The following is a 9486-nucleotide window of genomic DNA, read 5'->3' as shown; positions in this document are numbered from 1 at the left end:
CCAGGTACTCTATTTCCTGGCCTCCCTGTAGCAAAGGCTCAGCATGTCCAGAGTTGGTCCATCAGCACCACCATCCCAGTCTGATAAAGTAGTGACTGGTTGTACAGATCAGTCACCACATCAGCTAAGGCAGCAACCACCCAATCCCCTTCTGGCTTCCAGAAGCATTGGCAGTCATTATAGGGGCATTGTTGTTCACTCACTGCTGATGAAGCCAGTGTCTGTGCCCAGTGGTGGCAGCTAGTCTTGTCCCTGCGGTTCTACAGTGAACATTACTCCTTAACTGATGGAGAAAGGAGAAAATGATGCCTGCTTGCAGGTGGGGGTGGTGGGGGCGGTGGGTAGGGGGAGTCCCTGCTGCTTTTCCACAGGGGAAGTGGATGGGGTGGGCAGGACCTGGAAATGGCTGGGTGTCTGGGGTGACCGCGGGACTTTCTCTGAGGCCTTCCAGCCTGAACCAGTACCACGGGCTGGGGTGGAGGTAGACCTTGGTAGTCTCAGAAGTTTCCACGACGTGGCTGCATAGTCATCCCTGCTGAGTCCCTCAAGAGCCCCTATTTGTTTTCAATCTATCTTTCTTCTTCCACCCTTTCCTCGACATCCCACTGTTCCCTGCTGGTAGCCCCAAGACCACCAGTGGCGGCTTCTCCTCAGCCACCCCACCCCAGCCTCTCCTCCTGCAGCCAGTCACTACCATCGTTCATCCTGGATTCTGAATGAGCCTCTGGAACAAAGCACTGATGGAGTCACACTGTCCTGGATATCCTGGCACCCAAAGGCCTTCCAACCCCTCCAACCTGCTCATTGACCCTCTAGCCCACCCCATCCCAGAGTTCTGACCACATTCTTCTTTGGCCAGTCACTGCCTGCTCCATTGCTGCCATGCCCTGTCCTGCCCCTTGCACTTTCTTACACGCCTTTGATGAAGCCATTCCCTCTGCTAGGAATGTCCTTCCCTGTCCTCTTCACTCTTCTCTCTGGTAAAAACGCATTCATTTTTAAAAAAGATTTATTCATTTATGCATACGAGAACTGGGGTACAGGCCAGAGGTGGCATCTCCTGAGACAGAGGCAGAGCGGGGAACAGAACAGGCAGGCGGACTGACTGAAATATACTGCTCAGGGGAGCAGCGGGCGAGTCAGGAGAGGTCTGCTGCGCCATGTGGGTGGCTCCTTGGCCCGCAGGGGATCAAACCCGTGCTGCAAAGGCTGCAGATTGCTTCACATTGCACATATTAGCCTCTTGCACCACCAGGGAGGCCCCGCCCCAAAAAACTCGTTCATTCTTAAAGCAAATGCCAGGTCATCCCAGAAGCTTCCCTCTGGACTACCCACTGAGACATCCAAAAGTCTTGTTTCCTTTATTTCACCCATGACAATTTTGTGGTATTTAAAGGATAGTTAAGATGCCCCTTCCTGGACTAGCTACTTTGGTGTGAAGAAAGCTGTGTCTGTGGGAACAAGAACCTGGGCTCTTGGTCAGACAGACCCGGGTTCAGCTCTACACCGTGTATAGGCTGGGCTATCGCGGGCAAGTCAGTTCACCTCTCAGAGGTCCCACTATCTCCCATGACATTTGGTGGTCTCCCTGTCAGGATGAATGTGACCTCTGAGCAGCCCCTCCGGACCCAGGACTCATGGTCATCAGCAGGAGACTCAGCCCAGGGTGTGGGGCCCTCTGCCCCCCCCGTAGCCCTGCCTGATCTCCTTGTCTCAGTTCCTCCCCTTCAAATCTACACTTTGCTATGGAAACATAAGGCAGGTCAGAGGGCACAAGGTGGGAGCCCCTGGTTTGGCATCTGCTGGCACAGAGAAGTGCATGGGTGTGCATGCTGAAGAGGATGAGCAGGAGGCTCTGTGTACCTTGAGAGATGACTGTGCGTATGTGTGCAGTCACATGGCCTGTGTGTGTGTATATGTGTGTAGCTGCTGTGGTTGACAAACTCGGAACAAAAAAGCCCGCACTTCCTGTTAAGAACCAATTGGAGCATTTTTTTACAGATGCCCCAAGTCTCCGTGTTGTCAGAGCTGGGGGAGGAGAGGCGGGTGGGCAGAGCGAGAAGCATGAGAGCAGGGGGCAGCCTTTTGCCCACTCTGTTGCCAAGTCACTGCCAGGCCCTACATGAGTTACTATACCTTCTGGCCTCAGCTTCTGTTTCTGTAAAAGCAGGTGGGAGATTAGACTGGATGATCTCTGAACCTTCCCAGACCCTCATTTTTGGAGACTCACAGTACCCTCTTCAAAGGGAGACACCACACGCAGACCAGACCTCCCTGACAGGAACCAGGCGTGTCCCTGTCCCTCTCCCACCTCATGTCGTTCCAATCCAGACTAGCCCAGCTTCTTCCTTGCGGTTGCCTGGGTTTGGGGAACAACTCAGTGGCAACCAGTCTCCCACCCTGATCAGCAACTTCCTCTCCACCCCAAACCCCACCCTGTCCTGCTCCCTTCTGGTTTCCCCACCCTTAACCGGAAGAGAAACAGAGTAGTTCCTCAATAGGAAAAGGCAGGAGTCCCTGACCCACCTGCCCATCTGCAGTGGGGGAGAGACTGGGTTCTCAGTCCAAGCTGACCCCCTCATTTTACAGATGAGAAAACCCACACAGAGATGGCCAGCGACTGACTCAAGGCACGCAGGCAGGCGGGGCAGTGCCAGGACTGAACCTAGGTTCCCACAAGTCTTTTCAAGTCATCCAGCTGCCCCAGTGAAAGAGAGTCCCTACTTAATCTCTTTTCCACTGAATGTGGAGCACAAGAACAGAAGCTGACCTTGCAGCAGCCAGGGAGGCGTGGGCTGGATGGGAAGCACTTCCCCTGGCATTGGAAGACCCCTGGACATGTACCAAAGGAGCTCTCATCTCTTTCCAGTTCTGCCTTTGGAGTATAGGATACCCTGGAATGCAGTAGCTCCCTGTGTTAGGAAGAAGACTGGAGAGACTTGAGCTTTCTGCCTGTTGTCCTGCAGGGAAGAGGGCAGGATTTGGGGAAGACAAAGCCACCATGGCAGGGCCCACGCTCAGTCCTCACACCCATCTCCATGACAGCTGTAGGAGGGAGGAGGCCCATTTTACAGATGAGGAAACTGAAGCCCGGAGTGGTTAAATGACTTTCCCAAGGTCACACAGCTAGAAAATTGTAGGACCTTGGTAATATGACCCCAACTCTTTGTTCTTTTTATTAGTTTCCCAAAACATGGATTGCAAAATGAATTTAAAAACATGGACCATAAGGTAAATGTTAAGTTTAAGTGATATATGGGTGAATTGATTAGTTTTTTGTTTTGTTTTGTTTAAACAATATATTGATTTGCTCCTGGTTTTGGCACCAAAAAATCCCCAATGTATTGATCTAGATGTAAATTGGTAAAAAAAAATAAATCAGTTTATCAAATTTGTGATTTCACAGATTTTTTTTTAAAGATTTATTTATTTATACAAGCACTGGGGTACAGGCCAGAGGCACGGGAGGGTGAAATCATTCACCAGAGACAGAGCGGGGAGCAGAACAGGCAGAAGGACCGAAATACACTGCTGAGAGGAGCAGCGGGCAAGGCAGGAGAGGTCTGCTGTGCCACGTGGGCATCTCCCTGGACGGCCGGGAATCGAACCAGTGCTGCAGAGGCTGGGAACAGCTTCACAGCATTGCACTCAACCCGCTGCACCACCAAGGAAGCCTCACATATATTATTGCTTGAAACTAGGATAAGTTTTGAAAGGAGTTGATTTAAAGAAAAATGTGAAATGAACAGGTAATAGTTGATCTGTAAGAAACCTGGAAAGTGATGATTAATGATGAAGTTGCAGAAACAGTACATGAAAACCCCAGAGGCAGAGGCAGTGGATCTGAGTCTCTTTGGCCTCAGTGGTTGGCAAGAGCCAGGGAGACTCCTGACCGTGGCCCCCCGTCCAGTCCTTCTGACAGTGTAGCTCTGGCTCCGGTACATGTGGCAGGGACAGATCATCCTGGGTAATGTCAGCCACAGAGAGATGTGAGATGAAGGAGAGTAAGGCCCAGCTCCAGGCTTCTGAGGAGGGAAGGGCTGGCCTGTGGGGGCCTCAGAACTGAGATGCAGCTTCCCCATCACCCCCAACCCCAAGGCACCTAGAGTCACATCTGACTCCTCTCTCCACTTTCTCTTTCCTCTCTCAGTTTTAGCTCCTCATTTTGGGTCCTGGTTCCTACTCTTCTCTGTCCATATGAGTTTCAGCCTTGTTCATTGTCTGAGGAGCCAGTTAGGAAGGAGTGAGTTTCTGGGGCTCCCCATAGAGGCAATTCTACTCCTGGACCTCCCTCAAGGGGCTCCAGGCCTGGTCAAGGAAACCAGTTCCTTGCAACTGAGCATCAGGCCTGGCAGCTGGCCAGCCTCTTGCCCAGGGGACTGAGGGAAGAGTCCAGCAAGGGCCTGGCCGACTGACCCAGTCGTCTGCGGTTAGTCCCAGGGGGGCAGGCCATCTGGGAGGTCAAGTGTGCTCACTCCAAGGCCTGACACAAGAGCCTCTGATCGGCATCTTCCCTGTCAGTTGGAAGGCCTATGGTGAGGGCTGGGGAAGGGGATCCATCTTCCTTCAGCCCCTTCCCATATTAGCCCTTGAGTCTGCCCATCCTGCCTTAATTACTCCTAGCCTCATTACTCATTCAGGATTTGATTTCTGAGCAATCATGATCAAATTTCTCAATAAACATTTTTAGCATGTTTCTCTCCAGAGTTCTGGCCCAAGTGCTCTTCACATAGAATTTTATTGAGTCTTTACAACAACACTGAGGTAGATCCTATTGTGACTCCATTTAGCAGATGACAAACTGAGTCCCAACCATCTTGCCCAAGGCCAGATGCAGGGCAGTGAAGAGGCAGGATTCAGGCCGTCCGGTTCTGAACTTAGGCTATTTCTCCTAAGCCTGTGAAGTGAGAGCTCACCACTAGAGGAAAAAAAAGTAGGTCTCTGAATCTAGAAGGGATTCCCAGTGTGAATACAATGCCCACGGGGACATGCCACCCTTCAAGCTTTAGCCGTTGTCTCTAGCACAGTGTGAGTGAGTTGATGATCACTGTGACCCAGGCCCTGAATTTTCTTCTCTTTTATCATCTCCTGTAGTCCACCTACCATTGCCTGCCAGCTACCGCAGATGATATGCCCACTGTACAGCTGGGGAAACTAAGAATCAGGGAAGCGTAGTCCCACAGTGGTCTGGCCGACTCTCTAGCCAAAGCCTCTGTGAGTCCTACCCCTCCATCCACACCACCAGTCTTACTCTCAGGACCTTTCTCCCAGAGCACATTTTGATAGAAGGAAAGGGAACCAGTGTGAGGAACCAGGGCCCCCGAGGGGGGGTGGTGAGGGGATAAGTGAGCTGCAAGGCCATGTGGACATTCACTGACCTTCTCTGCCAGAGCTGCAGGCAAGACTGTAAGGGCTGCCCTTGTGAGCCCACAGCCTTCCACCACCAGCCACCTGTCTAGCCAACAGACTCTGGTTCCTTAACCTTCCCTCTGAACATATTGCTTAAATATGAGTAAACATACTTGTAAAGAAAAGCATGCAGAGGACACAAGGCTGTTTTTCAGTTAATATAAATACCTGTTTGGGGGCAAGATTTCTCTGCTAATAGACTGCGAGACGTGCTGACTGTCCAGGAGGGTGGGGAGTTGAATTTTATGTAAGTAAAATAACCAGATCAGCATTCCTCTTTCTGAAGTAAGTGGAAAATAGAATGACTTAAAAAATCAGAATCCAGTGCCTCCCTGGTGGTGCAAGGGGTTAAGCACAGCACTTTGAAGCTGTCCGCAGCCTCTGCAGCATGAGTTCAATCCCCAGCCGACCAGGGAATGGACCCATGTGGTGCAGCAGACCTCTCCTGTCTTGCCCACTGCTCTCCTCAGCAGTGGATTTCAGTAGATCTGCCTGTTCTGTTCCCCGCTCTGTCTCTGGTGAATCCTCTCACCCCTGCACCTCTGGCCTGTACCCCAGCTCTTGTATGCATAAATAAATAAATCTTCAAAAAAAATCAGAATCCATTTTTCAAATGTGGATATCTCCTAAAATCCTGCAGGGCAGGCGTCGGTCAGGGGCTCTTAACCTCTGTGTGGGTATGTGTCAGTCTCCTTAGCCATCTGGTGCAATCTGTGGACCTCTTCTCAGCATAATGCTCTTAAAAACACGCGCACACACACACAAATAACAAAGACCTATATAGGGAAACCAACTATACTGAAATGTATTTATCAAACTTTTTTTCACTTTCTTAGAATAGTGTTAATAGATGTTCTAATAGTGTTCCCTAATTAATGCATGAAACATCAAGATCTAGCAATAAGTCTAATAATCACTGCAGTTTTGAAATAGTGATGACTATAAGCTATATTTTGAAATATCAAAAAAAACCCTTCAATGTGATTTGAAAATATCTGTAATTCTATCAGACACACCCTCACAGGTTGTGTACTTCTTCTGTGGTTGTGGCCACATTGTTGAAGAGACAAAAACTGGGTAGAAGTCAGTGATTATAAAAATGAATTTTTTTCCCTTTCAAATTTTTAGAATTATTGAACTCTATCTTGGATCTTTTGAGGTGCCACAGACCCTAGATTAAGAACACCTGGCCTAGTTCTATTATTTTATTGCATGTCTATGTGATTGCATAGAATGCAGTTTTCAGGGCCTCCCTGGTGGCACAAGGGGTTAAGATGCAACCTATGAAGCTAACCGCAGCCACTGCAGCACAAGTTCGATCCCGGCCAGGGAGCAATCCACATGGCGCAGCAGACCTCTCCTGACTCTCCGGCTGCTCCCCTCAGCAGTGTATTTCAGTCAGTCTGCCTGTTCTGTTCCCCACTCTGTCTCTGGCGAATCCTCTCACCGCCCTCCCTGCCCCCCGCACCTCTGACCTGTACCCCAGCTCTTGCACGCATAAAAATAAAATAAATCTTTTTTTTTAAAATGTAGTTTTCAGGGCCTCCCCAGAGGCACAGCGGTTGAGCGCTGGGTTGCGAAGCTGCCCGCAGCCTCTGCAGCGCCGGTTCGATCCCCAGCTGCTCCCCTGCCACCGGAGGAGGGTCCCACATGGCGCGCAGACCTCACCTGCCACCCGCTGCTCCCCTCAGCAGTGTACTTCATCAGTCTGCCTGTTCTGCTCCCTGCTCTGGCTCTGGTGAATTCTCTAACCCTCCCGCACTTCTGACTGTGCCCAGTGCTTGTATAAATAAATAATCTTAAAAAAAAAAAAACTGATTGCCTTTAAAAAAAAAAATGTAGTTTTCAAATCCTGGTTAAAATTTACAAATAAATAGATGGGCAGGTAGTAGATCTCAGAAAGACTACTGGCACCCGAGCCAGGCTGTCCTCCAACCAGCGGCCTTTGTGCCCCTCCTCACACTGATGCCCTTCAGCATGGCAGGAATGGCTTTAGGTCTGGGGATATTTTTACTGGCCCTTGAGCCCAGGAGAAGGGTGGCTTCACATCCCAGCCCCGGGGAGCCTCAGCTTCCTCACCCCAGTCCCTGAACTGCTGCTTGCTTCTCGGGAATCCCCCACAAAGCCCTTAGGCAACAGCTTCCCCTCTTGACTCATTCTGGTCATGTGAGCACAGTCATGGGCCAGTGTGACTAGGTCAGGGCTGACAGGCTCACAAGATGCTAGAGCATCTGGCCGAAGAGTCAGCAGCAGATAGTGGTGGCAAAGCCCGGAAACCCTCAGCATGCAGAGCAGAAAGAGGCCTAGAAGAGAGTCCACTCCAGTCTCTCAGGCGTCAGTTTGGGGCCCAACCAGAGTTCAGGCCCTGACTCCCCAGAGCTTGCCTCCATTCCTCTTTTTCAGCCTTCTCTTCATTGCAGGCCACCCCTCCCCTGAATTGTCACTGCCCTGGAGACTCGTGTCATCTCCTCTTGTCCAGGTCTGCCATCCCACTCCCTCCGCCCCAGAGCCTTTCCCTCATCCCTTCAGTTTTCCTACCAAACCTACCTGTTTGAGGTCCCATCAGCCTCTGTTCTCTAACGCACCTCCCAGTTATCTGAGATACATGGGATTTGGTGTAGAAAAATTTGCATTCAAGTTTTGACCCTGATTAGCCATGCAGTCCTCTGCCTCTCTGAGCCTTCATCAATGTCCTCACCTATGACATGGACATGTTTCTGTTGCTGCCCTACTGTTGAGAGCTGTAATGAGAATCAAAATCTTTTTATGTGGGAAATCATTTTATAAACTGTGAAGCACTTTCAGAGCAATAACATGGGACTCACGGCTGACAAGTCATTCGATGTGTTTCAATTAGCAGGGTCATTCTGGAGAAATAACACAAAAGAACAGCTTTAATGTTTGTGTTTCTGGCGGCTGGGGAGGAGGGGGTGCGGAGAGGGGGTGGGGTTGGCGGAGGGAGCGTGCCATATATCCCCAGAGCTCTGCCACGTATTCCTGCAGACTCCCTAAATCATATCCTAAGACACGTCCTTATAGGCAGGGTCTTGAAACTGGGGAGTGTGAAAACTACAGAAAATGACCCCCCTGAACCCAACACAGGAAGCTGACTGAGTAGGTGGTAGGGTTGATGCAGCCTTGCTTCTGCTTTAGATGTGATTCACCTAGTTGGTCTCAACCACTGCAGCGCCCAAAGGGCAATGACAGGATGAAACCTCTGTCTCTGAGGAGGAAAGGCAGGAGATGGGCCCCATTGCAGGGCAGAGCCAGGGGCTCGCAGGAGGGCATGCATACACCATCTGTTGGCTTGGCAGCCTGGAGTATGATCTGCTAGGAAGCATGTAGGGTTAGCACCAGAGGGCTTTAATTCCAGATCCTGATCTACTACCCCCAAACTGCGTGCCCATGTGTAAGCCATTGGTCATCTCTGGGCCTACATTTCCTGTCTGTAAAAGGCCTCCAATAATCCCCAACTCAGTAGAGTGAAGTGCCTGCCCACCCCACCTCCTCAAGTGCCCCCCAGGCTGCCATCCAGCACAGCACTGGTCTAGGCCGCCTGTGTGTCTCTCTCCTTGTGGGGCTGACTCCTGCAAGAGAGAAAGCATGCCTCTTCATCCTTTTCATCTTACCCTCACAATGCAGGGGTCCTGGTGTTCATTCACCACATACTGGCCGAACAGAGAGGGCAGGGCACTGTCATTCTTGTTTCAGAACTCACACTGCAGCAGGACCAGAGGCCAGGAAAACCCCTTCCACCCTGTGAGGCTTGATTCTTGGGTCTACATTGCATTTGATATCTGTTTTTCACATATTTCATTTGGCTTGGCCCTCTGGGGTCAGAGAGGACTTTAGCCCCAGCCAGCAGTTGTCCCAAGGTCTCAGCAATGCCCTCATTCTTTCATGAGGGCCAGACAATCTGATTCAAAGGTACTTTCTAGTTACAACCTTGCGTAAGTCACTGTACCACTCTGTGCCTCAGTTTCCTTACCTGCAAATGGGAATAATAATTCAACCTACAACTAGGTAGGTGTATATTCGGCTTGAATAGAAAATGGCAAATTTGTTGTTGTGGTTGTG

Source organism: Talpa europaea (assembly GCF_964194135.1).
Source record: "Talpa europaea genome assembly, chromosome: 8".
Classification (NCBI taxonomy): Eukaryota; Metazoa; Chordata; class Mammalia; order Eulipotyphla; family Talpidae; genus Talpa; species Talpa europaea.
The sequence above is the reverse complement of the archived record's forward strand: the minus strand, read 5'-3'. Positions refer to the sequence as shown.